This window comes from Oculina patagonica, chromosome 8 (genome assembly GCF_052425735.1).
Source record: "Oculina patagonica isolate OP01 chromosome 8, crgOcupat, whole genome shotgun sequence".
Lineage (NCBI taxonomy): Eukaryota > Metazoa > Cnidaria > Anthozoa > Scleractinia > Oculinidae > Oculina > Oculina patagonica.
In genome coordinates this window covers 23,460,565-23,488,559 of record NC_135765.1, presented here as the reverse complement: position 1 = coordinate 23,488,559, position 27,995 = coordinate 23,460,565, and the positions used below count along the sequence as shown (strand labels likewise).

The 27,995-nt window shown below is 39.1% G+C and overlaps 1 long non-coding RNA gene and 1 pseudogene across 2 annotated transcripts; one reads left to right on the top strand and one right to left on the bottom strand.

Moving 5' to 3' along the window:
- Positions 1 to 14,732: 14,732 nt before the first annotated feature.
- On the bottom strand, positions 14,733 to 23,582 carry LOC144663606 (uncharacterized; annotated as a pseudogene). Its single transcript, XR_013572630.1, has 7 exons — positions 23,284 to 23,582; positions 20,477 to 20,638; positions 20,143 to 20,220; positions 19,394 to 19,461; positions 18,438 to 18,554; positions 16,052 to 17,448; positions 14,733 to 15,354 (listed from the first exon to the last, which is right to left on the bottom strand). The product of XR_013572630.1 is annotated as an uncharacterized LOC144663606 (transcript).
- A 204-nt stretch (positions 23,583 to 23,786) lies between these two features.
- Positions 23,787 to 24,517, top strand: LOC144663612 (uncharacterized). The gene is made up of 2 exons (XR_013572637.1): positions 23,787 to 23,942; positions 24,230 to 24,517. It is a non-coding gene; the product is annotated as an uncharacterized LOC144663612 (long non-coding RNA).
- The last annotated feature ends 3,478 nt before the right edge of the window (positions 24,518 to 27,995 follow it).

Below are 27,995 nucleotides of genomic sequence, written 5' to 3'. Positions count from 1 at the left end.
TATGTGGCGCCGGCTCTTTTTTTGCAGCTTTGTGAATCGGGTTTGACGAATGACTTGTTGGTCTATTAACTTTTGATGGCCCACCGCTCATATTTGTTGCGCCCACTTTTTTTGTAGCTTTATTAACCTCATCATTTACTCCTAATTTCATCCCAACAACAGCCTGCTTAAGCTGGTTATTGTAGCCAACAACGCTTTCTGTGTTTATCACCATACGAGCGGGCATCAGCCAGGCACCTGGGCAGACTGCAAGGTTAAGCCGAACCTTAGCTTCGTCGATGGCTAGTTGGTATCTTTGGACCGACTTTGCCAGATCAGGTTGCCTTATAGCGTCTTCAACCAACACGAGGAACTCACTTTGCGCTTCCTTTGCACGGCCGCCTGTTCCAAGTATGCTACTTCGAACGTTCACCTGCGAACCGAGAATACAGTAGACAAAAGCCTCTATCGACTGGTTTACTCTCGACAAACCTGCCTGAGTAAGCCCTTCAGTGCCGTTAGGACAAAACCAGTCTGCCTGTGCATATGCAGCGTCGTCTGGCTCGATGTATTGAATCAAGTTACCTTTGCTTGCAGTTCCACCTTCATCCGAAAATTTATCGTAATCGGGGTATTTTGCTCCAGTTTTGTTTGGTCCAATGTTAGTAAACCAGATATAAACGTTACCAAGTCCGTGGTTTGCGCCTGTTGTGAAACGGAAATCGCTTGACGGGTCGACACCGAACTCAGCGCATATTCTTTTGTAAGAAGCCACGTCGTACTTGTTGTCAAACTGGCTAAACGTTGGGTCGCCAGGCAAGGCGCTTACGCTCTGAATCCCCCCCATCTGAAACAATATTCGCCTTATCGTGAAATAAACGTGAAAAAGGTAAAAATTTCGCACAATCGGTGGCAAGCTAAGAGATGAGTGTTCTTCATCGAAAATTTCTCGGCTTACCCCACTGCCTGTTGTCGCACACCAAACAGCAAAGTTAAGTTGCTGAGGCCAGTAGCCCATATTTTGGCTAGCAAGCCACCTTTTTGACTCTTTTCCTGATGTATGCTTCAGTTTTGTTTTTTGAAAAATCTCTCTTAATTTCGTTGTGAAATATTGGTGTGGTGTGACGTAGATGTTTATTTGGCTGTTAAATATTTTTTTCAAACTCGGTGCGGCTTCGTGAAATCCAACCGCGGGAATTGGCAAAGATGAGCCTTTTGCGCCGCTTGGTGACAGCTGTTGTGGAAAACCGCCTGAAATTTGATTCACCCCCAGTGCTTTTTTCATCTCTGGGCTCCAATATTTGCTGTCAGAGCCAAAAACATTTATCAAATGGCCTTGCCCTGCCTTGTAATAAATGTCTGCCGTTGCTGTGTGGTTGTACGCGAACTCAACCTGTGCAACAAATTTTGTTCGGTCAGCGTTTGGATATTTTGCAAGAAAAGGTTTCCATGCACTGTCTTTTGCCGCTTCAGAAATTTTAGTTGCTTCTGGGGTTTTCATCCACTTCATAAAATCTCTTTCTTTGGAATCAAGAAAAGTTAATTGAGAAATGTCATCAGCTCTCGGAATAGGCGGAGCCATTTTATATTAAAGATTTATTTTTCAAAAGATAATTATAAAGATGGTTGTGCTCACTGTCACCACAACAGAAAATCCTCATACTGTGAATTTCGATTATCCTATTCCAAAACCGAGCCACATCCGGCTCCTGTCATCTCATATACCTACTTGGTTCAATCTAAAAGAAGATGGAACAATCCTTGTAAAAGATGAAAAAGATACAAAAGAAAATACGGTAACTGTTCCCTTTGCAGCTGATTATTACACACTCGAAATGTTGGTGAGCTTATTTAAAAAGAAATTGGCTGAACATGATATTGAAACGACCACAGATGTTAGTACACCGCTTGTAATTAAAAATGAAAAGAATAAAAAAATAATTCTCAATAAAAGTATGTCTAATTTACTACTTGGGAACGATAATGTGGGGCATTTGGGAACTATAACTTATATAAAAAGATTAAATTCTCCCACAACTTATTTCATTCATTGCGATTTAGTTGACAGAGAACAGAATCTCTTTAATGGTAAACCATCTTCTGTTTTAGCTTGTTTCGACATCCGTGGAAAGTCTTACGAAAACATAAATTACAAAAGTGAACAGCCCAATGTCTTGCGTGACGTTATGGCTGATGCACAAGTGACATCTCTGACTCTTTCGATTAGAGATGAGAATGGGAATCCATTCGATTTTAACGGCTCAAATCTTACATATGAGTTGGAATTGAATTAAATTAAATACAAAAATAACTTTTATGTATACGAGACCATGTCATCTGCTAATGTTCTCCCGAGTGCCCCTGCTTATGGTGATCGCGAAGAAACACAACTTTATCCAAGCCTCCCAACAAATGCCGAGAATTTTCGGCTGACTGAAATAAGTAAAATTGAAAAAGAAATATCCGCTGAAGCTGAGCATTACAGGCTTGTGTTAAAAAAATATAAAAAAGTCCGGAAAGTTATTCACTATTCCGTGGTCTGTCTTGGCGCCGTGACGGCAGCTCTTTCTTCTGGAGCTGTTGCGACTTCACTTACTGGTGTTGGAATTGTTATCGGCGCGCCTGTTGCAGCAGTAGCAGCTGTATCTGGCGCAGCTTCCACTGGCCTGTCAGTTATCAACAAAAAGCTTGAACGTAAAGTTAATAAGCACTCAAGAATCCTCGCTCTGGCTGTTGCAAAACATGACTCGATAAACAGCTCTGTCTCACAAGCTCTGAATGATAATCTTGTTTCTGACAAAGAGTTTCAACTGATCTTACGAGAAATGCAGAAATATCGTCAACTTAAAGAGACTTTTCGTTCAATCTTTGCACACAAACAAACAAATTCACAGCCAGACATCGAAAAAATACGACAAGAGATCATGAAAGCAGAAAGACAAAAAATGAAAAAAAAACTTCTCGAAAGCACCACCGACATTTCGAAATAAAATTTCAGTCCAATAGAACATTTTTTCATTTAATGAAAGAATGATTGTCTGCGCTCATCTTGTTGTTTACTTTGTGATGGAAGCATTGTCGTTCGAGTTGCAAAAAAATGTTCGAGACATAACCCGCGATGTTGTTAATTGCCTGAACGAGGCAAAATAAAAGGTTACAGCGCACTTAAAGTGACTTTCAGCCGAGTCGAAAGGATTAAATCTGAGTGTGCAAAAAATACAATTAAGTTGAAGCGAACAGCGAGAAATTGCGTGACCCACAGCGGCATGCAAATTTTTTTTGTGTTTGCGTGCGTGGGCGTACAAAGTCGGGGTATTACCCGAATGATATTTTTAGACTTTTGTAAGTTGTTTTCATTCCTGTGTGCTTAAAATCTGAGTTCTAAGCACTCAGGAATGTAAAATCTATTGTTTTACACGTGCACAACTATTGTTCTTTTGATTTAATGCACGTGACGGCCAATTGTGAGTCATCGTCACTAAAAATAGCTTAATGATGTCATTTTCTTTACTCTGTATATAAATCAAGCTAACACCTGGATATCATAAAGAATGACGAGCCAAACGCCAACAGAACGTGTTTTACTTCACAATCCTCGAGTTTATCAATTTTTGGAAGAAGTGGCAACACAAACAGTTACTCCACAAGAGAAACGACAGATAGAATACCAAAGAATCTGTATTGCAAGAAAAAAAAAAGCCTGAAAAAGATCAACAACATCGAGGCAGCAATACGCGGAAAACTTAATTTATGCACTCACCGGAGCGTGCAAGTTTTGTTTAGCTTGTTAAAACGTTTGCGACAACACTGCTGTCTAATTTTTTTAATTTTTCAATCAGCTCGTCTGTTAAAAAGATTGTTATTTGTTTTTCATTTTCTTTAGTTTTTTTGTATGTTGTAAACGCTTTTCCATGAGATCTTTTCAAGTTTTTCTTTACATTCAAGTTAATTTCTCCAGTTCTCCCTCTTCCCATCTTCGTTTACTCAATAAGAGCATTTGTTCAATTGAAAAATAATTCTGGCGCGCCTGTTCTTTGGGGCTTGGCGGGGGCCACTTGTTTTAGGACAGTCCTCAACAAGTGTTAAAAGGGTGCCTTTTTGCCTAGATACATGTGCATGGGTTGAAAGGCTGTCATCTAACCCCGACACACTTGCAATATGAGGGTTTTGGACGCAAATCCAAAAAAACAGTGAGGGGCGAGAATGGCGAAGCCGGCAGGCGAGCCAGGCGAAGCCCCGAACGCATTTTTTTGGATTTGCGCCAAAACCCTCATATTGCAAGTGTGTTAGCAATATACGTTCATCTAGATTGTAGGAAGTCTTTGAGCTTATTTTTATTTAAATTTGACTATTTCTGCAACTAGTGTACTCAGAGTAATCACAAAAATATTCGGCATAAACAATCGTGCCCTTTTTGAAAACGTATTGTTCTCACCATAAAAGCGTGGAATATAATTACCATAATTACATCTCTCCTTGGCAAAATGATCGTATTTAGGTCGGGACACCTTCGGAAATCTCAAAGTTTGGACTTTTCCGACAATTTTGTGGCAGAGAATACAGCGCGGATACAGAACTTCATGACTTGCCACTGCAGATAGGTAAACTTTGAATACTGTAGTGTGTCATAACAGAAGCGGAATTTTAAAAGAGCGCTTTTAGAAAGAGGTAGAAGACATTAAATTCAAATTTGCGCACTTAAACCGCCATAACTTGCTGGAAAACTTTAAATTAAAAAATCCGCTTCTGTTATGACACTCTAGAGGTATTGACTGATTAGTTTTTGTCAAAATCGCAGTGTGTTGTCTTCTACTCGTTCCGCAAACTCTGCCACAAAATCATGTTTTTCCCAATTTGGCACTAACGAGGCTATAACATCGCCGTAAAATGCAATCTACCAAATAAAAGATGATATTCACAATCTTTCATCATTTCGTTATGTCTCTGTAAATTTTGAGCTTAATCGCACTCATAACAGCCGAGAAATAAGCGTTTTAAAAGATGCAGGTCAAGCAAAATTTCCCTTCATGAATTTATTCATGCTGTTGGTATCCCCCGCGACCTTAAGTTCGTTAAATCCCGGCGTGTTGTACCTGCGCACTAGTAGCATGATGCATTGCGTCCTTCGCTTCAAATATCACAGTTTCAGTCACCTCGTGGCCAGTTCAACGGAGTTCGGTGAAGTGACGGAAAAAAAGTTTCGCCCCTCGCACCTCCCTTGGTGGCGGTCGATCACTGCTGTATCCTACATTCAACACGCCAATTGCTCTGGCAGTCGCGGGTATCCTCCCATAACTTAGCTTCCCGTGTCAGAGCAACTGTATACAATGAGAATGTTATACAAATTAAACTTACGACGTGTCAATACACAGACGCCAAGAAAACCTGTCGCATTATTTATTTATCGAACTGTACTTAAAAGTCTAAAACGTGTCAGGGATAAATTCATTCTCCAACATCGAGCGCAAAATTGCAATATATACAATACCGCCCCCCCCCGCATTTTTTCGCGGTCACAGGCGCAGCCATCACATGTTATCACAAGCAGCTTTGTTTCGGTGCCAAACGTCACACTAACACACCAAAAAAAAAATAATAAAAAGTACGAAAGCTTTATTTTTCAGCGAGCCGTAAACATATGGCTTGCAGTATTGACTTCGTATAAAATTTATTTGCCGTAAAGATCTGCAAACCGTTCAGTTTCATCCAGTTTACAAACGCAACACAAAGTCTTAAGTTTAAGTCCCTTTAAGTCTTAGTAAAATTTATGCTCACGCTACTGTCACGTCTAAGAAAAAAATATTTGCTTCAGAAAACTGATTGAGCCCGCATTTTTGACAGAATTGTTGCTAAGCAACGTTTGCTATCATACCATGACAATTTCTCGTTGGGCGATCAGAATTGGAAACTTAATGTCCCATCTTCTTCTTTGTCAGCCTAAGCAGTAAAACATTTCTTTAAAAAAAAAGTAAAAAAGATTAGCTACAGTGGTAGCCTCGTCTGAATTGTCCTGGCTATTTATTTACAGTTCCAAATCTATGTCAGTGTCCACATGTAGAGCCAAACACATCATTTTCATTGTGAAAGCTGCTTGAACGTGAGGTGCAAGGGTGGTTCGCCGTAACCTCTAAGATTTGCTTAGTCCAGACTAAAGGAAAAAAGAAAGATAATAATAACAATGATCTGAGTATCCTCATTTTGGGAAAGGTAATTAAACAAAAACAGAAGTTCGAAAGGATGGACTTAGGCCGTAATCGAGCCTACATGGTTAGACTCTTGGTCTGTTTTCAAGTAGTGCAGTTGTATGAGTTCTGTTGGATGGTGACTTTAAATGCAGTTTCTACTAACTCACCCTGTACAGGTTTCATTCCTCTTCTTCAAATTCCAAAGCCACATCGTCACCAATTAGTTGAAAGGCAGCCCAGTCTTTCACGTCACCAAACTCCTGCGACTCTTTAAGATTTTTCATGGCCTGATTCAGAGCCACACTGGCCCTTTTTCCTACTACTAATTGTTCGTAGAAACTTTTCATGAAATCCAGAGTGGCTTCATCGTTGATCTCCCATAGTGCCACCAGAACACAACGAGCACCTGCAGCCAAAAATGCCCGTGCAATGCCAACTGCACCCTCCGCCTTTATCTTCCCTTGTGCACTATGGCAGCAACTTAACACAACCAGTCGCGCTCGCAGCTGAATACCCATCACATCTGAAATCGACAACAGATAGTCTTCCAGCTCGGGTATTTCAGATGACCTTGAAGGGTTTGGGGTCAGTAAAATTTCCCCGTTTTCATCAATTCCCTGTGCAGCGATGTGTACTAAAGTGACAGACTTAAGGCGCCTCAAAACTTCCTCTTTCGTCGCGGCTTCTCCAATTAGAGGTTCACTATTGAGAATTTCGCCAATTACAGTGACTTCCTCTTCGGCTTTTGGCAGTTTCCATGGCTTGTTGGTAACAACCTCCTCTAAACACGGATTACCCACGAGTAGTATGCCTTTTCTACTGTGGTACTGTGAGGAATCTACAATGAGTTTCAAACAGGTCAGCGAGGGATTGACTCGGATTCTGTAAGATTCACACAGGTACTTGGGTTCGGAATTGCAATTGGACTCGGGGACTATGAACGCAGAAAAAGGAGCTACACACAATGGACCATCTGGGACGATGATCAATTCATCTCCTTCAAGTAAGTCTGCAACTGGACTTATTACGACATCATACAAAATTCGTAATGCCTTCTTCATCAGCTCTGCTTGTTGTTGTCTTATATCTTCAGCTTCGCCTGCAGAGGTTGCCAGTGAACGAATTTCGTCCTCGGGAATAGGGTACGCAGCTTGTGTTAACGAAGCAAAAGACAAGGTTTCATCGTCCTCCAAACATATCTCACCGATTTCACTTTTCCTAAAATGAACACTGTTTCCTTTGAGAACCCAGATATTAATATCGTTTTTGTCAATTGCCAGGAAAACAGCGGTTGATAAAAGGTTCGATAAAATGTTGTGAACAATATTTTCAACGTTATTTTCCTCTCCAACTGCGCTCGTTTCAAACCCATACTTCGACTTCAAAAGATACATCAAAGCTTGAGCACGTCCTTTCTCAGCAAAGGAGAGAGCTTTCTCGATCTTGTTTTGTTTCAGCAGAATTCTACATAAAGCAATGACCACAAGTTTATATTTATTTTGAATGTTAATTTTCCACTCATCTTCCGACTGATCGCGACTTTGTATGTCCTCGAACGTGTTCAAACTAGTATGGAAACGATTTAAAGCTTCATCTAAGTTATTACCCATGCATTCAAAGCTGCAACCTAGGTCATAACTGGCCTTTCCTTCTTCTGCACTGTCGCCCACCTCTCGGGCAATATTTAGATTCAATTTTTGGTATTCTACTGCTGTCTCGAAATAACAGAGGCTGAAATAAGCATTGCCAAGGTTGCCACATGCCACTCCTTTGTCTTCCAACTCCTCTGCAAGACGTAGATCTCGCAAGTGGTGTTCAATGGCATCCTCAAAGGCACCATCGCGAAAATAGCTATTGCCAATATCACGGTTCAATTTTCCTATTATGGCTTTGTCTTCTATTTCTTCAGCAATGCAAAGAGCTCGTTTGTACCATTCAATGGCTGCCTTAAAATTGCCCATGCTGTAACAAGTGTTTCCAAGATTTTCACAAGCTCTGCTCTCCTCAGCTCTGTCTCGCGTTTCCACTGCAATTTCATGCTGTTGTTCATGGTAGTTTATGGCCTGTTCGAAATTCCCGAGACCGCGATGGTCTTTGCCAAGACAACCATAGGCACGCCCCTCCCCAGCTCTGTCTCTTAATTCAATAGTATTAAGATACAGTTCGTGGTTATTTAATGCCTGTTTAAAATCTCCAAGTTCGTAATAAGCATCACCAAGATTGCAATATGTAGGTCCTTTTTTCGCCTTATTTCCCACGTTTTGGACGCCATCCAGAACAGCGGAGTTATAGAAACCCTCAGTCTGTTAAATAAGAATACATCACATTAGATTGGATTCTGTAGATTAAACAGTATTATGTATTTCTATTATTTCATTAGGAGACGTTGACCGGCCGTGCATAACAAGAAAAGCAAAAATTGCACTTTGGAGTAAACCAGCTTGCGAAAACTGAAGGCAAGCGAAGCAATCTGGTGGGGAGGAGTCTGGTGCGGAAGTTGCTTTGTCACTCGTGTGTGCAATCTATTGATAGACATACGTTATTGCGGCTCTTGGGCCCGCAACCCTAATCTTGACAGTGACCAGCGGAGTGCGTTTTACGCGTGCGCGCCACGTTAATAAAGAGCGAACAGAAAGCGGAAGTTGAAAATTTTGTTCTTCTACTAAGAACGATCGGAATGCGAAAACTGTGTCAATCACGACAGTTTGTCGTAAGACCGGAAGAGAAAAATCTGTTCTCCCGGCAAAAACGATAAGAATGCATAAAATGAGTCAATCTCTCAACAGTTTGTCACATAAGATCTACAACAGGCTTCTGTCACAAGGAAGACTCGATGGAAGACGTTGTTTTATAGGTATTTCTTTAGAGAAAATTTGCTGTGATTGTATCACAGATAAACCACGGCAAAGCGAATGATTCCAACAACGGTTATTGTCGAGAAATTCGTTATAACACTGACAACATAGCGAGTTTAACGAATGAGAAAAATCACATTTCAATTCACATCGCGTGCTCGATCACACTTCCCAAAACCGTCAATCAAAAAACGACTTTGATCGGTTCACGGCAATAGAAAACGATGAAAACGTTAAAACGTGCATTCCTTGCGTGACGCGTTACTCGGAATAATTGTCTTTTGTCCATTTTATCATTTATTTATCGACACTGTCTACCAGAACCTTTTCTAAGTGCGTCAAGGCCCGCACTTTCTAACCTGTGGTTACCACTAGTTTATTAACTTTTACCTTGATCCGGCCGGCAAAGTTATCCCGTCTAGTAGAGATTTCCCTCGTTTCCGACATTTAGATTGTGTTCTTCTGTTGATCTGAAAAATAAAAAAATTCACAGTACAGTCGAACCTTTCCTTAGGGACACCTCTCTAATAGGACAAACTGTGATGTCCCGACACAATTTTCACATCTTCTCTTTGAAAAAACCCTTTATAATACGGAGTCTCTCTAATACGGGTAACGGGAACAGAGAGCAAATTTATGCAAACTGAACCTCTTTATTACGGACACTACGGTGATCAGGCGATGATAATTTGTGTATATAATGCAATTTTCTGCTTGTCGTTTTACTTAAAATATTCCTTTTTTCGACTTTTTTGCTTTTTTACAAGCAAAATGAAGGAGAATAGCCTTTAAGTGGGGTAATCTGGAACCGGAAGGAACCACATTCTTGTTAACTCTCAAGGGACTGTTTTAATTTCTCAAGGGAATACTTTCCGCTGTGGGTGATCAAAGCGCGTGACTTGTAAAGTGTCACTCTATAGATGTGCTTCAGCACTTCCGTACTTGTAGAAAAAACGTGACTTGTCAAATTTACAAACGTTATATAACAATCAAAAACGTGAGTAGCCCAAATCTTACGTCACATAACCAATTAAGAATGTAAGGGGTTCAGCGCTCGAAGGCAGCGAATTTAACAGTAACATGTCAGCTTTTTTATCTCAACGCACGTGTGTCTGAAAGGCGATCTATAAAAAGCGTCGCACTAACAATGGATTTCGTAACTAACGCTAAAACACGAATAAATAATCACTAGCACTTACATCGTTTAAAAATTACAAACGTCAAAAATAAACCATACCAAAAAAAAAACTCACTCTTTTCAAAGATATTATTGAAGTTAAAACAAATGCAAGAGATGGGGGCTTCTTTTAGCTTAGGAGCGGTTAAAAATTAGGCCAAATTTGGTTGCTACAAGCGCAATTTGGCAATGTTAATTATTAGCGCTTTGCAATCCGAGTCGATGTGACCTCGCGTTGAGAGCAATGTTGCATGAATCGGCTTTACAACATGAGCTAACATGCGATCGATTCGTATCTACGCAGTTCGAGTGGAATTTCAGTCAAAGACAGCAAAATTCTTTTGTATTTCATCTTCAAATATAATTCGAAAGCATTCACTGAATATATAGCTAACAGCTAAGTGTGTAATTTTTCCACGTTAAATAAAGTATGTATGTATGTATGTATGTATGTATGTATGTATGTTTAATCCTTCTTAAGCCCACGAAGAAGCTGTCTTGATATCCGACCCTCGCAGAGCCCAGACAAAACGCAGCAAGAGTGTATCGATTTGCCGCAATGTTTTCTCCGACAGTAGTCGGAAATTATGGCGCGTTTATACTGTCAAAATTCAACTTCACAAATCGAAAGTCATCTTTCCAAATCGATCACCATTACTCCAATTCAATCAACAAACCTTTTCTAAATCGAATGACATTTTCTCATAACAGATGGGTTCATTCGATCGGATACTTTTCAAATTGACCAGCTTCCTTCTAAATCGAGCAAATTACATCCTTCACATAAAATCGATTAGGTTAATTCGATCAGATACTTTTCAAATTGATCAGATACCTTTTAAATCGATCACCATACCAAGATGCTTTGCTGGTAGGGTGACCCTATTCGGTGGAATGATGGAACGGCACGGCGGAATGGCGGAATGACGCGGAATTGCGAAACATTACAAAAAAAAGACGCAAAAGCAACGACAAAAACAAGCAAATAAAAGTAAAATTATAACTGCTAACTTTCTCAGAAGGCGATTTATAATAAGGCTCACAATTTCTGGTACTCTAACTGGTGGATATACGTTGCCGTGACAGAAAAACCCACTTGTTTACAGCGGCTGCCAACCGTAGAAAACCATTAAACAATAAATATATCCCATATAACGAAGGATTCTTTATATATCTTCTTAATCCTTTGAGGACGTCGATCTCGAGCCGGGATTTCGAGGTAGGATACTCGAGCCGGATCGAGTGAGGATTTCGTTAACTTACCGAATTCTCGTCCCGCTCGAGACAATGAAACGTACCTGAGCCGAGTACGCTAACAAACCAATTAGAAAAAAGAAAACAACGAAAGGGCCTGAAATTTACTGAGTTCGCACTGAGAAAAAGGAAACCCACAACAAGGGGGTTTCCAGATGGTCACCCATCCAAAAACTAACCCCGCCCAACAGGGCTTAACTTTGGCGATCAGAAGAGAACCAGTGCTTTTCTTCGCGCTTATGGTAGCAGTCCCAGACAAAGCAAAGCAAAGAGTTACAAGATCATGCAAATAAAGAACAGAAATACCTGATGATTAACTGGATTTATACTGTTATAAACTGATTTACGCGCTCTTTCTAATACCACATGGAAAGTAGCGGTTCTCATCTGATCGCCAAAGTTAAGCCCTATTGAGCGGGGTTAGTATTTGGATGGGTGACCATTTAGAAACCCCCTTGTTGTAGGTTTCCTTTTTTAATTTCTCAGTGCGAACTCAGTGAATTTCAGGCCCTTGTGTTTGTTTTTTTCATTGTCTCGAGCGGAACGAGAATTCGGTAAAAAATCCTCACTCGTAATCCTCATTCGATCACTCGAGTATCGAAGGATCAAGAAGATATATAAAGAACACTTCGTTATATTAGATATATTTACTGTTTACTGGTTTTCTACGGCTAGCAGCCGCTTTAAACAAGTTGGTTTTTCTGTGACGGCGACGTATATCCACGAGTTAAATTAAAGTAGCTGAAATTCTTAGCCTTATTATAAATCGCCGTCTGAGAAAGTTAGCGGTTATAGTTATACTTTTGTTTGTTTGTTTTTGTCGTTGTTGTTGCCTCTTTTTTTAATGTTTCACAATTCCGCGTTCTAGAATATTCCGTTATTCCGTGATTTAGGATATTCCGTCATTCCGCGTTTTAGAATATTCCGCCATTCCGCCATTCCGCCGTGCCGCTCCGTCATTCCAGCATTTCTCCGAATAGGGTAACCCTACCAGCAAAGCATCTTGGTATGGTGATCGATTTAAAAGGTATCTGATCAATTTGAAAAGTATCTGATCGAATTAACCTAATCGATTTTATGTGAAGGATGTAATTTGCTCGATTTAGAAGGAAGCTGGTCAATTTGAAAAGTATCCGATCGAATGAACCCATCTGTTATGAGAAAATGTCATTCGATTTAGAAAAGGTTTGTTGATTGAATTGGAGTAATGGTGATCGATTTGGAAAGATGACTTTCGATTTGTGAAGTTGAATTTTGACAGTATAAACGCGCCATAGGAAATATCCGTATTTTTTCGTGCTTTTTTTTTATGGCGTCGCAAAAACAGAGCGTCGAACGCATATTTTTCGCTTTTATTTGCTAATTTCGCTGCCGTAATCGACTGCACCGAAAGGTCCTTGCAATTTTAAAGTATATTATTGTCAGATCTCGGTGATATTTGCACTGTTTATTTGTGTTATGTTGAGGAATATGTGTATAAATACCCGGCGCGGACGAAGCTACAAAGCAACTGTAATGATAAGCTCGAAGAACAATGCACAGGATAAACCTTCGACTCATACTTCATGTAAAAAAGTCGGTATCTCGAGGAGACTTTGTTTACATGCTGCATTGCATTGTAGATCATTTTGGTTGAAAACAGTGATTCGTATACAGTGCGTGGGTGAATAAATTGCATTTACATTTTACGTGTAGCTGAGATGTATAATGTATTACTCTACTGATAGATGGTGTCTCAGTTCTGTACATTGATCAATTTATGATGTAGTTAAAAGAAGACGAGTATGGGCTCGCTTTTTTAGTATCTCGACACTTTAAACTGTCTGAGGAATCATAAAAGTGACGTCATCGTGGTTACCTCTACAATACGGACACCTCTCTAATACGGTAGATAGATAGATAAAAAAACTTTATTTATCCACGGTATCACATTCATCAATTGATGGTCTTCCAGAGATCCGTGCTATTATCTATTTATAACATAAATCTACTAGCGTTCTATCACGAATGCTGTTCTCTGATTGGCTACGCTACTCACTATCTATTCTGTTGTAGAAAGTGAGTAGCGAAGTTGCGTGCGGTTGTCAACAGAATGGCCGCCGCTTTTTCGCTTTCTAAATTGTCCGTGAAGGACTTGGATAATTTACTATTCGAGGCGACTTCGTAGAAAAGACTGTAACGAAATATTTAATGAAGATTTTACACGGTAAGAAAAGCATTTAACATTCATTTACGCTTTTAAAAGCGGACGATTTTATAATATTATAACATTCAGAGATGCGTTTCACCGAAACTACCGAAACAGTTTGTGGAAATAAAGTTTAATTATAATGGTTTGCAACCCAACGCAATTTCATCGTCCCATCGAGGGGTAGCAAAAGAAGAGCTACACAAATTTAACTCTCAAGTTTTTTTTATGCTTCAATAAATTAAGCAACAAAATTGAAAGCGAATTCAAAGTGTTTTTTTCTTGCGGGCGACTCGTTCAACTTTTCATTAATTTCTGATCGTTCAGAAACTTCCAAAGGGCCTTTGTAAGTCAGTATATCTTTCAATTGTCATGAAAATCCTGGCTTTTCGTTTAATTTCGAGCAAATGACGGTTTAAATAAATCGTGAGTGAAATCAGTGGAAAGGCGCACGCAGAAGCTAAATGCAATGTGGTTTCTTCCTTGCGAACAACTCGCTCAACTTTTCAGAAATTTCTTATCGTTTACGTTTTCGAATTTTAATAAACTTGACTTCCAAGGGCCCTTGTACGTCAGTTCATCTTTAGTCGTCTTTTAAAATAAAAAAAGTGGCTTATACTTCAGTTTCGCGCAAATAACGGCTTCAATAAATCGAGAATGAAATGCAATCCGCGTGTGGCCTGACCTATTTATATCATCATTCAATAAAAACGAGAGCTCGCCTGTCTTTTTAAACTTTGAACGTCTAGTAGATTTAATTTATAATAAAAGAATTAGATTACTCGATCTCGATTTCTATGTATGATAGAAATCTCGAGCTCATAATCTAATTGTTAAATATAATTACAAAAATTGAATTTTTAAATAAATAGTGAATACGGACACTTTGCCCTCTCTCTCGGCGTATAAGAGAGGTTCCGCTGTAAAACAAAAATCAGTATTTGCTAACATCCACGCCCCCCTTCCCTATAAGGTCCTATAAAGAACTTGGGACTACGTTATAATTGCCGCTTTCACGACTCGTTATTTTGTTCGCTTTAGGAGGGGGAAGCGACTACAGTTCACAACAACGACAGCAACAACAACAACAAACGCAAGAAAAACAACAAAACTTTACTTTCATCTTATAATTAAAATAACACATTGAGCTGTCCAACATAGCTGCAGGCTAACAGTTCTAACAGCAACGAACTCTATTGCAATTTACAGTGCGTTTAAAATGTTTAAAATTTTCTGCCTTACAGAACTTGGTATTGCTTTTCCTTGCACTGTGAAGGATTTTTTTTCAATTACTTCCAATCTTCGCTCCACGTGAAATTCGCAATTTCAGATTTTTAAAGTTCTCGAGTTGATTGACAACTACGTAAGGAAGTTGTCAAATTCGAAGCGAACTTCGGGAATTTCAAACGAACTTCGGTAACCGTTTGACAAAACTTTCGTGAAACGCACTGTAACAAAGCCCTCTTTCCCAAAAAGAACGGGACCTAAGAAAAAAGACAATGGTCTACATAAACTACTAACCGCTTTATTTTAGTTCGCGTATATGGATCTTGCAAGGAGTGAGTTAATCAGTCATAGCAACTGAAAACAATTTTTTTTTTAATCCCAGAAGCATTAACGGACGATAAAGGCAACTTGAAACGATTGTCGTCCGCCTTTTTGGTAACATCACTGGTTATCTGGAGCGCGTTCTTCAACATTGTTTGCCTCTGCCATCTAAAAGAAAAATTAAAAAGAAAAAAAAGACCATCAGAAACTGACGACGTGTTTCGGATTCTGCAGAGGAAATTTAAGCTACTAAAAGGCATTGTGATGATGGAAATGATAAAGTGAGAATTCTTGGTAATAAATTAAAGAATTTTGCTACAAAAAGTAGCTTTAAATGACACATCATTCACGAGTGCGTGCACTGCCGAACTATTGGCTTTAATTTCCTGGTTTTGGTCACTGAACTTTCATTTAATTTTCCCTCTCATTCAAAGGCATGTGATAACGCGTTACACTCCTTCCCTCTCTTGAAACTTTGGAGTACGTATGAAGGCTCTTTAGTTAAAATATCAGACGACTTAAGCCACTTTCGGCTTTTTCGACCCAGTGGCCACATCTTCGGGATTTTCCTCGACTCTTACTGGCATTCACCTTTAAATAGTCCACTTTGTTTTTTTTGTATGAGACTAACAGATCAAGTATCCTCAAAAGGAAAAGAAATAAGTCTCTGGTCTTGTGCTTACATCATACTAGAATGTTGCACTGGTTGTCACTTGCTCATGTAAAGACAATGGAATAACAATAATCCAGAGACACTACGGATCTTTGTGCTAAGTCACCTCCCCCTCAATCGCCGAAATGTTTTAGGGAATGGAGACGCATGATACATATCCCACTGAAGGAGTATTAATCTAGATCAACTTACAGTGCAAGGCTTGTGAAGAAACTCCAGCGTGACGTCATCACCAATTAGTACAAATGGAGCCCAGTCTGTGTATTGACCAAACCTCTCCGATTCTCTGAGGCGTTTCATGGCCTTGTTTAACGCTTCACTAGCCTTGTTACCTTCAACAAGATGCTGATAGAAACTATTCATAAACTCTAGAGTAGCCTCGTCTTCAATGGCCCACAATGATGCCAGAACAGAACGAGCTCCTGCAGCCAGAAACGCCCGTGCAATGCAAACCACACCCTCGGCTTTGACATCCCCTCGGCCGCTGTGGCAGCAACTTAGTACGACCAGTCTTGCTCGCACCTCGACATTAAACACCTCAGCCATTGTCAGTAGGTAATCTTCCTCCCGTGGCAGTCGGGAGGGCTGCGCTGTTCACAAGATAGAATTTGGGCGGAGTTCTTTCCAAAATGTGATCCCGAAATATCCAACAGAGCTTGTGCACGCCCTTTTTCAGCTGCGTATAGAGCTTCCAAAAACATGTTTAGGCTTACATACATTCTACATAAAGCAGTGTACACGCATTGGTATAAATCAAACAAGTTAATCTTCCACTCGTCTCTGAAGTAGTTATTCTGCTTACACGGAAGACCAACTCTTATTCCTTCGAACAGTCTTGCACTTGATTTATAATGTTCCAAAGCTTCTAGTTCAGATCCTTGGGATTCCACAGAGCAACCTAGCTCATAATAGGCACATGCTTGATCAGCCATCAATCCTTCTTCTTGGGCAATACTTCGTTGCAGCTCATGATATTCTATGTCACCGAGACTGCGAAGGACACGTCCTAAATTACCATAAGCTTTTTCCTCTCCAACCCTGTCATCCAGCTCCTTAACTATCTGTAAATGTAGGTCGTGGTACTTCATGGCCTTTTCGCACAAACCAAGCATGTGAAACGTATTTCCGAGATTGCCATAGGCATACCCTTCACCAGAACTATCCCCCAAATCTATGGCAATTTTTAGGTGTAGTTTATGGTATTCTCTGGCTTTTTCAAAATCCCCAAGACAGTAAAACACGTTGCCGAGGTTGCTTAGCGCTCTTCCTTCCTCCGATCTGTCGCCTACTTCTTTGGCAGTACGTAGTTGCGGTTCATAGTACTTCATAGCCTCCTTAATTTTACCAATACTGTTGTAAGCATTGCCAAGTTTTCCGTACGCATGTCCTTCTCTCTTCTTGTCTTCTTGTTCTTTGCAAACGCGTAGATATTGTTGATAATTGTCGATTGCTTTTTGAAAACGGCTGATTTCTAAAAAACCATTTCCAAGCTTGAGATACTGGAGTCCAACTTTCTTCCTGTTTCCGACTTTCTTTGCAATATCAAGGTTTAATGGAGTGAATGTCATAGGACTTTGATAATCGCCTTCCTATTTAACAAAAGAAAAAGCAATATTACGGTTTTACTACTTACTATAAAACCGCTTTGACTCAACTGGGCAAACTGATGGCTGTCAGCAAACTTACAACGTGCAATAGCACATACAGTGGAACCCCGCTCTACGGACACCCGCTTAATACGGACACCCCGATATTACGGACAGTTTCGTTTGTTCCGACAAAAAGCTCATATATTTTCTCTAAAATTAAGCCGCTTATTACGGACACCTGTTAATACGGACAACAGACACTTTTCTGTATCCCGAGTGATGAACTCTTTTTCATCGTCAATCCCGCTTTACTGACACTGTCACTGCACTGTCAATTTTCACTGTCAAAGTAAAGTTACGGAGTTCTTTAACGAGTTATCGTTATCGAGTTTCAAGAATAATAAAGTAATTTTAGCCCGAGAGTGATTTCTGTTATGCTGTTCGTCCTTCAATGTCACTCAGGCTCGATTTCTTGCCCGGGGGAACTCCTATACAAAAGTGTTGGGGTTATCGAAGGGAATTTCGAGAGAAATCCTAAAAGGCAGCAGAATCGTGTTTTGAAGGCGAGAGTCATAGTCATTTTCACAGATTGTAAAACCTCCAACTACGACATGTTTAACCCCTTAAAGGTACGATGATCACTCTCGACAATTTTATGTGGAAGCTCCCCCCTTGGGACTTCTGGTCATCACGTCCGACTCTTTACCCGTTACTAGGCAACTACGACTCCTAAGCTTAGCACCTTGGATCATTTCAATAATGGGCCTTATGCATGATAACGTCATATGCTCAAAATTCACCACCAAGCCTCGTTTACGCAAATTTTTCTCAACCCTCTGCCTTCTTCTTGCAGTTTTCACGTGGGTATTCTTTTCATCTTTCCTGCCTTGGGAATTCGTTTATGATAAAATTTTTAAGTGTGCACTTCAAAAGCGAGGCTTGGTGGTGAAACTAGCCAGTCTGACGTAAATACGCATGAGAGCTATTACCTTATCCATCTTGGTTTGAACTGACTTCATTTTTTTTCCGTTGATTTCAAACAGTTCGCATTGTTTTGTTATAGACTCCTTCTTTAGTTCCAACAGCGTCTGGTTTTCCAGGTCAATCTTTTCAAAGTCAAGGTACCGGTACATGCTATTGACTTTCGCGATATATATTAGCTGGAGTAGCAGTCAATTCCTTTCCAAGTGCGCGGAGCGAACCAACGAGCGAACGAGCGAAAAACTGAGCGAGCAGAAAAATGAGGAGAAACGGGTTGGATGCTCCCAGGTGCGCTCGTTCGTTCGCTCGTTCGCTCCGCGCGCTTTAACTAAGCTGTAGAGTGCACTACTTTGGCAATTTTGAAGTTATGTCCTCCAACACGAATGCTTAAACTAATTCGAATAAGAACTGTGCCTCAATTTTTACCATTATACTGTAGACTACAAGCAGTTTCTCATTTCGTCTAAAATCCATGTGGACGAAGCTTGCCAGCGTGATAAACGAGCGGTGAAGCTGTGAGTAGCGTGGGCGTTGGCGAGCAAGCGAGAAGAAAGCCTCTTCACTCTTCTTTCGGCGTCCGCGCTACTTGACGTTCGCGGCTTCGCCTCTCGTATATCACACTTGCTTGCTTTCGCATCTGTCCCCCCCCCCCCCCCCTCGAGTAAGAGCAGAAGAGAGACTTCTCGCAGACTACTAGGAGAGCTATTTCCCGAAAATCATTATAGAGCTTTTTCATATGACGTCACGGCAGCCATATTGGTATACCAAGCATTTCTCCGGGAATTAAACTATTTTTTGTCAAAAATAATCTTTTGTTTTAGTAAACCAACATAGCCGCTGGTCACGCGAGTGAAAACGCTCTTGTGGAACAAGTGCAAGTTGCCCTTTCGGTTATCTCGTCGACATTTAATACATCAATAACTACTTAGACTAAGTATAATTCATGCACGTGGTCAAAGGATACTTTAAGTCCATCATCGATCCACGCAATGGCCTTCTCAAACAGATTTAAATTTACACAGGCCCTCGCTCCTGAGGATAAAAAAAAACAGTCCGATATGATATTTATAATATACTTGCATAGGTTATGCCATGAATGTTTGATTCTTTAGAATAACTAAAACAAGTGAACTTTTCCCTCACCAGCATAATTGCATATATCATGCGTTTACTATGGTTTCGCGTTTATTGAGTTTTGTCATTGTTTTGTAATCGTTTTAAGCTCGATTAACGTGCTTTTACCAATCAAGCAATCATGGGCAACACTACATGTGACCTGACTTTGGCACCGGTTACATGCTTTTGTGTGTCGACTTCTGATTGGTTCGTTACGTTAGTTTCGTTCGTTGTGATTGGCCTGATTTAATTTGCTTGGTTTGATTTTAGGAAAGCTAGTCATAACAGGTGCGTATCATTTGCCGGAAAGAACCGTTTGGGATGACCGTTGAATAATGTTACAGTTTTCTTTTTAAAAAAATCAGCAAACCAACCAAAGAAATAGCACTTATAATCTATTTTTGGTTTCCAGTTATTGCTTTTCCGTGACTGGAACTGAGAGAAATAAACAAATGCTATGGTCCAGAATCTTCTGACGGGTGGTACCATTCCAGGAATATTACTATACAATATGCTAATCCAACAGAAAAAGGCGGGATTTTTGTTTGAATGGTAAGCACCCACAAAATTTCTTTTCGATTAGTGTAAATACTTCACCTGTTGAAAAGGCCTTCAAGCATGATGGTTTAAATTCCTTGGCAGCTTTTGCGTCCGTGAGCGCCTCATGGTAATTACCTGTCGTAAATGAAAATTTGGAGATTGCAACAACATTTCATAAAAATATAAACAAAGACACAAAAGCATTTCAGTTGCAGTGCATTTTTCTGCAAAAACAAACCAACGAAAAAAGAAAAGCAAAACAAACAAACAAAACACTTTCGAAAATGACCACATTGGGTCGATGGTTAGTGACCCTCCCGGGGATGACCCTTTTTAGTACATTCTGTATGCAGTCGAGCTAAATAATTGGCTATTTTATACTTTTACTAACCCAGACAGTTATGTGCTGTTGCCCTGTTGCTGTGTAGTTTGGCATTTAGCTCTTTGTTGTTGCAGTTAACTTTTATCCCTTCCGTGTAGAAGTGAATAGCGCTGCCATATTCCTGTTTTCTGAATTCGTCATCGCCTTCACTGTTATACACCTCTGCTATTGCTAAAAGGAACCAATGTGGATATTTAAATGCAGTTATCTCCAGTTTATAGCTTAGTGTTCACGAAGTGTCAAGAAAGAACAATGAAACCTACCGATCTTAGGGTATCTGAACCAATAAAATGCAATCAGTTTTCTTTGCTCTTCTTTCTTGACTCTTCTTGAAACGGCTTGCCAATTTTGTCTGCACTTGACAATTGTCTTTCGCACGCTTCAAATCGCCGGACGAAACAAAGCAAAGCAGGTACTTAAACAACGTGTAACCGATTTCAATAGTATACATTTGCTTTTAAATATACACGTCCCCAAAAAAGCACCAATTATTACGTCCAAGATGTAATCTCGGACAACTGAAATGAAAAGTTAAGACCACCCTTCAACCCATTTTCATGATGGAAAAAAATAGCGCATTGTGGTTTAGGAGAGGAGGAAGGAGGGGGAGGTTGTTTTCTCTTTTTATTCTGTCCAAGATTGTAGCTGGCCTGTTCCCTCCAAGTCCTGCACTGTACATAAACTTAACAAGCTATCTTTTGTACAGTCAAACCTTCTGTTAAGCGTATTGTATTTTGCCTTCTAGTAATTAAACGACTTTGAAACGACGATATAAGAAAAGCATGTGTAGTTTCACGAAATTCTAAATCACAGACAATTGTAATTGTTTTTTTTTTTTCGTTTTGTGTTGAACGTGATGACAAAATGTTGATGGTCTGGTTTAAAACAAAGACGCTGGCCTTACAACCAAAAAAAAGGCGACGATGGCCGACATCGTTATTTCCTTTAGCCTTGTTAGCTAGAGGCAGGGGGGCGGGACGTTTTGAAACGTCGGGGGGTGGGGGTTCATCGTACACCAAGCCATGTGCATACCCATTCTCGAATTTCCTAAAATGTCTTTGCGTGGTTCGTTAGCACAAGCAAACATCTTTGCAATCTTAACAGTATCCTGTGTCCGTAATCGATTTGTGACAATGCATAAGTAGGCAGTTCAGACGATCTTGCTTCGTGGTGCTTCTTTGGTAGTTTTTTAATCGTCGGAGGGCAAAAAGGTGTACGCTCTGAGGTCGCCGATGCGACAGGTAAAGTCTGGCCCTCTGCTAAGAGGGTTTTGGAGAAGATCGTTTTGTTGAAAGTCCTACAACATATAAATACACCAAGCGCAATCCTGACGAAACGATTTTTGAAAAGATCACGAAACTGAATATCTTTATAAACCAATATTATGCTGCGCTGGCGATATTTTTGGCACCAAGGCGTGGGGGTAGGGGGTAGGGGGATGGGCTGAGTCCCCCCTCGAAATTTCTCTTTGGGGGTTACAGTCCCCCTTCCCCTCCGCTCCGCCGCCTATATTAGCATACGACTTTGCGTAGAGTTTTCAGCTTTTTTCGTGTAAAATTGATTCACAAGGAGATATTAGCTTTCTTTAAAACCTGTAAAATTTCTTTGATGCAAAAGCGCTAATGTGCACATGCATTCTTTGTAAATTGTTGAGTTTTCAAACCCACGTCACAGAAAAAGTATATAAATTTAAATTTATAGCGAAAGTTAATCGTGCTATGTTTTTTTTTATTTAAATTTTCAGAATTAATAGTTTTACTAATGAGTGGGGTATTGTAAACAAAGATTACTCTATATGATCTGATAGCCCGGCATGAAATTTCTTGGACCACATGCAATATCCTATTTTTATTTACCATATTATGTGTTACTGCATGCGCAGTTGTTACCAATAAATGTACATCATATGAACAATTTTGCTTTCAAATTCAATTACACGCTAAGTTGTTGGACAGACAAGTAAAAATAAACGATAATAACGAACGACGTTTCGGAGTCGTCATGACACCATTTTCAAGTTCAAAAATAAAAAGAATAAACTGTCAGAAAAAGTTCGCTTAAGATTAACATAATAAAATATGCAATGTCACGCAAATAGTTTGGCTCGGATTGAGTCTGTTTGGACATTTAGAGATGGTGACAATTCTCTGATTACTAGCATTTCATGCACTAAACAATCAAACTTATTCTTGCACATGAAACTGTTTGTCAAGGTCTTTTGGGACAATACAGTGTTTGTCTCTATAATGCTTGCCAATAGATGATGTTTTGTTCTTGTGCTCGTCCACGCGCTGATGTAAATGCCTCAGTGTATATCCTACATAACTTGCATCACACAAGTCGCATTGAAATCTATATACAACACACTGCTGGTTTACAATAGGTGGTTTCTTCTCTTGTACTTTAAGCTTTTGTTCGATTTTGTTGGAACAAAAACTGGTTGAATGACTGTGCGCGTTTTGTGGCTTAGGTCGTTGAGTTGTTTCCGTACAAAATCTGCCGAATCCTGATCTTTGAAGGGTAGTACTATCCGAACTGTTGGACTCTCGCCAGTGGCTGGTATTGGTTGTCGATCTTCGGTTTTTGAACTAACAAAACAACGGAGGAGGAGGAAAAGCTCTGAGGAGGTCTACGAGGTCCGATCTGCTGAGGTTCAAGTGGTGTGTTTCATTGAACCAGTTGTTTGTAAACGCTTTGTCAGCCAGTATCTGTATGGTTTCCTCCAGCGGCACATTGGTGTTGGACACCTCTTTAATACTATGGGGAGGGGGTGGGTAATTAATGAACTGTCTGTAGTACATAAGGCTTATTCTCACCTTTTAAATTGGCATCACCAAATTCCAGAGCTGCAGAAGCAGATGACACAACTTCTTCATCATCGATTACAGCGTGGACTGGATCTTTCGGCGCCATCGATCAGTGTCGCAGGGTTGTCAGCTGACTTTCCTTTTATCCTTTATAAGCTTTCAAATGGCTTCCACGTAACCTTTAGTTGACTTTGTATTCCTTTTTCATTTTTGTTTGATTTTCTTTGTATTTCTAGAGAGAAGCAAAATTTCAAAACTGTGATTGGTCTTTTAAATACCGTCAAAATTTTGGTTATAAGACCATTACTGAGATATGCTTGTCCGGCCCTGTAAATATCAGTCATAGAAGACTGATGACCAAAAAAATTCGCAAAAATCTGCGTTACATCCCCTCCCTGTGAAACTTTCAGGAAAGCGTAACTAGGCTTTTACCCAGTCTCTCCGCAAATTTGAGCTAAAACACTTGAATGTGGCCTACACGACGTACTTCACAACTCAGTACAAAATGGCCGCCGATGCGATCGGCGCGAAGCTTTGAGCAAACGGCGGTTGTAAGGGCAGAGAGAGCTTTTGAGATTGTTTAAAGAGAAAGAAGGCAGTACTAATGGGATTTCTATTGATTTTATCGTCAACTGCGAAATACAAGCGAGGAATGAATCGAAATTGAGGTAAGAGTGTGTACTTGGTACGATACGGTACTAACACATTTGGTCTGAAATGCACTGAAATATTTGCTTTCTGCGTTCGAATCCTCGCCTGGTGCTTGGAATGAATGTCGAAATTTATCTATGAGTACAAGTAGATCGTTATATTTTGAGGAAAAGGGTTTTTGGGACAAAAATATTCGAAATTCCGGGACGCTACTTGGCCGAAAAATATATGCTAATTTATGCAAATTAGGTTATTCATGAAGCTTAGATAAATTGTAATAAATTCTATATTCATTCTTTTTCAGCCAAGATTGCTGGATATGTTGCCAATATAACAAGGAACGTTTTCGTACTCAACTTTTTCTTATAACCTTAAACATTTGAAAGGCTTGTTGCTTTTTGTCCAAAATTTTTGGTCTCTTTATGCTGATTTATGCTAATTAGTTAAATATATTCAAAAATATTATGGGTTGTTTCGGTCAAAAGTTTTTTTTTCTGAAAGCCTGTTTCATAACATTTTAAACGAGATATGGCTTTCCTCTCAGTTGTAAATTTCTCCTGAGAAAATAAATAAAGGAAAAATGTAGTCAATTTTGACTGTTTTTTGACCTGAGTATCTATTTTTCATTGTTGAAGAGCTGCAAGCTGCTTTTGGCGTTGCTTAAAACTATTCTAATTTTGAATAAATAAATAAATAAATAAACAAATAAAGGGGATCTTCGCTTTTAGGCTTGCCTAAATCTATATATTACTGTTCAAAGATTGATACTTTACCGGTATTTTGATGGTTTACTAAATTTTTTGGAGATTTACTAAAAACGTTCTACGTCTTTGAAAACAGGTAAATGCGGACTTGTCGGCGCCATTTGTCAATGCATTCGGTTCGGTTGCGTTCGCTTATGTGAGGGAATGGAAATATATTTTCACCCAGCAACTGTCAGTCACCTATCCTTGCTTATACTTGCTCTTCAATATAAACGAAATTCCCCGAAAATAGCAAGAAAAACTGCCTGAAACGTTTGACCGCGGAGAACCCAGGGAATAGGCTAGGGCATATTAAGTATTTTCATAGGCTGTGAACGCAAACAGAATTTTAAAATCTATTTGCGTTCGCAGATAGCATTTTTAAGGGCTGGTGACAGTTTTTGAGATTTTCTAATCATTTTATTTAGGTGAAAAATAACAACACTTTTTACACCTGCTTAGGGTGCTTTTATCTGTTATTTTTTGGAGAATTAAGAAGTAGTGGCTAGCCACCAAATCTAACACTCGCCCCTCCCCCCATAAACCAACATTGTGAGTCTTTTGTAAAGTAATATGAAGATAGCGAAAATAAATGTCCTGCATCTTTGGAAAATCGACTTCGAAGTCCATTTTAAATGTTTATTTTTTTCATTAAGGACACAGCAATTATTTTCTTCACTTTGATGGATAAAAAACATAGCCATTATCAAAATCGATATTATTTTAATGCTTCTTTTAATAGACCGACGTATTTTACGACTGAGCCATTATCGAACACAACTTGCCTTCTAACAGAAAGTACAATGTAGTTTTGGCTCGTGTTGATTCGACATCCCTGTCATTTATCTCAAGACATGCACAGTTGTTAACCCATTGAAATAAGTGAATTCAAACAAACTTAAACAAGCCTGCTAAACATCTTTAACTTCCGTTATTAACCTGAAATCGCAGTGGGCGGGGAAAATGTTCTTGTTTTGTTCAAAACAAAACAAGCTCAAGAAGCATATTGAATGAAATAATAAAGTGAGCGCGCGCTTTGTAAAGTTTATAAAAAGAACTTGCTTTGTGTTGCGCTCAGTTGGAAAATAAACTTTGTTTCGATTGAAAAAAAAAAACACACGAATACGTTTATTTGTTTTAGCGTGGCTATTTTAAGTTTCCACCCTTTTTAGATAGTGGTTTTCCACTTGTTAAAACAACTGAATTAAATTACTTTTTCGAGTTTTTAGTGAAAATAATTTTTAAGAAGATAATTTAAAAGGAGTCGGTATTAATTACACGAATTGAAAGTAAAATGTGCTTACAGCTTGTTCGCGGCGTTTGAAAGAAATTGAAAAAGAAAACCGCATCTTATTGACATTCCCGTATGAGACGAGAGGATTAATCTACATGCAATAACACACTTATCTACTTTTGAGAGAGTAAATATGAGTTAGATCTATTTGGTGTATTCTTACCGATAACGACATGCACCATTATCTCTTGTAGACTCGACGACTCGAGAAAAAAGATAACTAATTATTCTTTTTAATCGTGCTTTTAAGAGCCATATCAAAGATTGGTTTAAAGATGTGATAACAAGGATAAAAACAAACTTTAAAATGTAAGATCAAATAAATTCAATAAACTGATCCGTTTACGACACGAACGTTTATACAATTTAACCCCTTAGTTTAAAAATATTGCTTTTCCTTATTAAATACCATATGTTAGCTTCAACGAAACGTTCTTGCTCTTAAAATTTTATTTCTCCGTCTGCTTCTCAATATAATAATATTAGTTGGGAGAAAATAGGTCTTAGAATTGAAAGGTTTACCATTGAGCTACTTAAATTCGACAGAACTTTCCAAGACATTTGAATGTTTTAATTCAAAACAGTTTTGTTTTTTCTCTAAAATGTATTTTTCTTTTGATTTTATCTCCTGTGGTGTATCTATAACCTTTTGTGAAAAATATTGAATACAAACAATACATAAAGATTAGCAGAAAGGGAAATAAAGTTTAGGTCACGTTTGATTTACTAGTCAATGACAAAAGGATGGAGTAAAGACCAGTTTTGAATGAGCTTTCCTTCTATTAATTCATACGAATTAACACATGTATTAACAGATCTCATTATAAATTTCAAACGTTAGTTTACTTTAATAGACTTCAAAAATCACTTGACTCCCTAAACGAGCTCCAAGAATGCTCCCAAAAAATTCATGCAAAATGAAAGTCAAGAATATTTTCTAACGCTACAGATGTTGCTTTGGAAAACGTTTGTGTACTTTCTATGAAGTCAACTAAAAATGTTTTTGAGGCATTCTTGATCATACAAAGCGAAATATCTAAAAGAAAAATCGGAGACACTCTTAGGCGAAATGAGCACCGCCGATTGGCAATAGAATTTCGATTTGTGTGCGGTCAAAACATCCAATGCGGATCTGGGTTAATCTTGTACAGAAACCTCTTGGAAGGGGTTTGGGGAAGGCTTTTATCTGGAGGCTTTTATATTCGAGGGAGGTTGCGATAACCGGTATGAAAAAAACTCTGAAAATGAGCTGTCAAGGATCAAATTAATATATACGGACTATTAGATTTACAATGGATTGCGAGCGAAGTTAGAAGGAATATTGTTTAGTAAACATCTTGTGGCTGATGTATACTTCTACGAAAAAAAACATTACACATGTGTAAAATATTCTCCAATTTTACAACCTTATGTTCAGATCTGATGAGGCATATATTGTGACAAAAACTTTATATCACTAAACGTTTTTTATCTGCTTTCTAGTTGGAAACTAATGTTTTCATCATAGTGAAAAAGAACTTGGAAGGGGACTTATACCTAGGGGACTTTTACCCGGGGATAGCTTACACCCGGGGAATGCCTTATACCCAGGTAATGATTTATACGCAAGGAATGGCTTATACCCGGAATATTTTTGTGTTAGCAGATAGATGTACATAATAACAGTGGAGCTTCTAAGTGGAGAAGGGGATTGGGGGTGGGGACTACAACATATATATACGGTACTGATTTCCACCGAGCAAGTTATTTTCATGCAGGTTACCATCTGACAATAAAACACATTCTTCTATTTCTTTTTTTTTTCATTTAGTTAATAATTGTGTTTCTTTTCGTCCAAGACAATTTCTTACTTTTTTTATCCTCAATGTATGTACTAATGGGCATTAACTGAGTTAATCGACTGAAAGCCTTTTATCTTAAAAACAAAAGAGGCTAAACAAAAGTTACGGTCAATATAAATTTATTTACAGTAAGGTAGCTAGCGCTGTATTTGTTTTACATTGTCTTAAAAAGTCAGATACAGATCGATATAG